This window comes from Astatotilapia calliptera, chromosome 3 (assembly GCF_900246225.1).
Source record: "Astatotilapia calliptera chromosome 3, fAstCal1.2, whole genome shotgun sequence".
NCBI lineage: Eukaryota > Metazoa > Chordata > Actinopteri > Cichliformes > Cichlidae > Astatotilapia > Astatotilapia calliptera.
The window spans coordinates 40,912,630-40,916,194 of record NC_039304.1 but is presented as its reverse complement, the minus strand read 5'-3'; positions in this window follow the sequence as shown (position 1 = coordinate 40,916,194).

The following is a 3,565-nucleotide window of genomic DNA, read 5'->3' as shown; positions in this document are numbered from 1 at the left end:
AAGACTATAAACGAACAGTAAGGGGTCAGTTGTTGTCATACATGTTGCACTTCATCTGAACATTTTCTATTTTTCATTTGTGTATTGTTTTGTCATGTTCCAGAATTGACAGAGCTTGGGATTATAAGTGAAAATAGCTATTTTGTGGCTTTCTGTTGGGTTTTATTGTTCCTGATTGATTTCTTAATTATTCTATAGAAAGTTTGATGTCTTATGCTATTGTTAATAAGGTTAGGGTTATTTAATCTCGTTTATTGAACTTTTATTGTTCTGTTTTCTCCACTATTTCTTTTTCTTCAATATATCAATGCTTTTGTTGCTAGTGTGACCTCTGTGTAGTGTCTTCTCTCATCTGCATTCACAACAAAAAGGCAATGGTTAGAATGCTCTCTTTTTAATGTCGTGGCAATCAGCACAAAATCTCGCAGGAATCCTCCATTATTCTCAGGATTACATTTCCACTCGCAGTGTGATCATATAGTGGTAAATTTATACAACCAAAATAGAAAAACTTCAACACCATTAACATTGCATGTTAAATTTCCCTAATGAAAGGAATATAGAAATATATTTTAAAGCTGTACATGAAACAATGTAAATTCTCTAAACAGTGTAGCACAGTCACATACCTGCATTCACAACAAAAAGGCAATGGTTAGAATGCTTTCTTTTTAATGTCGTGGGCAATCGGCACAAAATCTAAACGGGAAAGCAACAACAGAGTTAGCTAACTATGCTCCCATTTTGTTTCCTCTCCTCCCAATAAATAAATCTCACATAAACGTGCACTCAGTTCAACATAAAGACTGGAGAAATGACCTGCAACAAATGATGTATAAACAACAAAAACAATCGGGTCAGACTGTATTACTTTAACAGCCTGCGATATGATTTTTCCTCCTGTTAAGGTTCAAAAATTGAGGAAGGAGAGTACAAACCACCCTTGGTCCAGAAGCTCTTGGTCAAACAATGATTTTTAATGAATACACACGTGTGGGAAGAACACTGTGCGCAGACAGCAAGTGGTCTTCGACTTACTCAAAGCATACACAGATTTTTATACTGTCAGGGCTTAAATTTAATGACGCCCCTCTAACGTCACAGATACATTTATATACATAGATCAGATCAACACCACAATGACTTTTACCACCGTTCGAAAGAACATCATCTTCTATTTTCATGGCTGGCACTTCCTGTCTACCTTTCAGTTCTTGTCTTGTTCCTCTTTCTTTGCCGAGACAACAAGGAACGGTTCCTCTTTTACCGAGACAATTTTGCAGTTACAGCCAGACATGACTAACCTCTCCTCTAAATAAATCTAACTAAAAGTGTGTGTGTCACGACCTCACTCAGCCTCTATGTCACCTCTCGCACTTCTGACCTTTTACCAGACCAGAGGCTCACTGAGACTATGTATATGTCATCTGCTAAATAAATGTTCTAATCAAAACCTCTAATGAAACCTTAATATAAAATGACCTGATATAAATGTTTTGTAAGCATGTATTGCAATTCCTTCTATGTTCTAGTTTTCCCTCAGCATGGATCATCTAGACACTCTCACTAGTGAAGCTTTAGACCATTAATGAACCTGAACATCAACTCAAATAAGCACAGATATGCAATATGTATAAAATAGTTATAACTGCACCTGGAATACAAAGTTAATTTAATACCTGTATGCATAAAACCTAAGCCTTCTTAAAGCTATCTGTTACATTGTTAAAGCAATGATCAATTTGAATAACCTAGTAATTCAAATGGCCTCGTCTGGCCTGCTGCTCAAAATAACCTAAGACTGGTTTCACTTCTGCAAACTCTCTGCAAGCCTGTTTCCTGTCAGCCTGTGACTTTTAGCCTTTTCTGAAAGACACACTGTTCAACCTCTGAATGCAATATAAACTACAGATTATATTATTAATGCAATGGTAATAATGATGATTATTTAACAATAGCAGTAAAATAATTTCCCTGCTCCACACTCCCCACGACATTTGCGCATTCCTTACCTCGCAGGAATCCTCCATTATTCTGAGGATTACCCAGAATCTAGTGATGTGACGTTCTGTATCGAGGCTTCGGAGCGTGTGTCGAGTAATGGAGGGGGCGTTTCCGCGAGGCTTGCTTCATTTATGGGAGGAGCTGAAAATGATGACGTCCGAAGCCTCACTGCCCGGCTGTACCACGTGACTGTTTCAGGAAGTGGTTCGAAACTTTGCCGCGAGCTATGACAGCGATATAAACCTTTTAACTGGAGCTGTCCCTGTTACTCACCGTTGTTTTCTCTGTAGAGGATGTGCAGATATTTAAGAGGCACAACTACTGCAGTGTGAACTTGTGCTTTTAAATGGAGGGATTGAAAAAGAGAATTTAGAAGAGCCGCATGTCTCCTCCTCTGCTCACATCTCTGCTGGGAGGATCTAGGACATCAGGAGAGGGTATTACTTCAGTTAGACACATGCAATTGAGACATTTCAGTGAATAAAAGTGAAAACTAAAGAAATAGTGACCAAGAAATAATCACCCTACATCTACATCAAGACCTAGTTTTGCTTTGCTTCAACATTTTGTTTCAGTGGATCTTCTGCCTGTGTATGCATGTTTCAGAGATGAAACACCCATTTCCTGTTGTAGACAAAGAGTGGAACAGGACTGTGGTTATCTTTCATGAATACTGTGGAAACAAGCCAGTTCCCCCACCTGGAAATGAACTGTCTCCACATGTCTCTGTTTCCAGTCTGTCCCTGGAGAGTGACCCAGTGGTTCATTAAGATCAACTCAAATTATACATTTCCAGAAAAGAAAGTAATGCAAGCACAGCAAACATCTGCTTAAAAAAGCTATTTGTGTTCACATCTGGAATATACTTTGTTACGCAGCATTTTGCCTTCATGTCAATGTTTAAGACAATCAGGAATCTTAACCACCCACAGCACTGGATACAAATAAAAACAAGAGGAATCAAATATGTGCAGGTTTATTTTCTATTTTTGTGATTTCTGTTTCAACTAGTGATGGGACGTTCTGTATCGAGGCTTCGGAGCGTGTGTCGAGTAATGGAGGGGGCGTTTCCGCGAAGCGCGTATCGAGGCTTGCTTCATTTATGGGAGGAGCTGAAAATGATGACGTCCGAAGCCTCGCTGCCCGGTTGTACCACGTGACTGGTTCAGGAAGCGGTTCGAACTTTGCCGCAAATAATCATTTTCCATACTGCCAGTATAAATATACACAGTATACTGCCATCACTACAATATACATGTTTTACACACTACTTTTGTTGTTGACATTTACAGGCTGTGTGCAAAATGCCACACTCTTCAAATTCATGCCAACTAATATTTTTACGTCCAGTAGGTGTCCTACTAGAGCAAATGAAGCTTCAAGAAGCTTCGCGTTGGGGTGAACCAATTGGATGAAAAGCTTCAGTGCTTCATGAGGCTTCATCTGCCCATCACTACCAGAATCCTTTGCCCTTTGTGAATGTTGCAGGGTGACTTTATATATTCCTTACCTCGCAGGAAGGTATATATATATATATATATATATATATATATATATATAT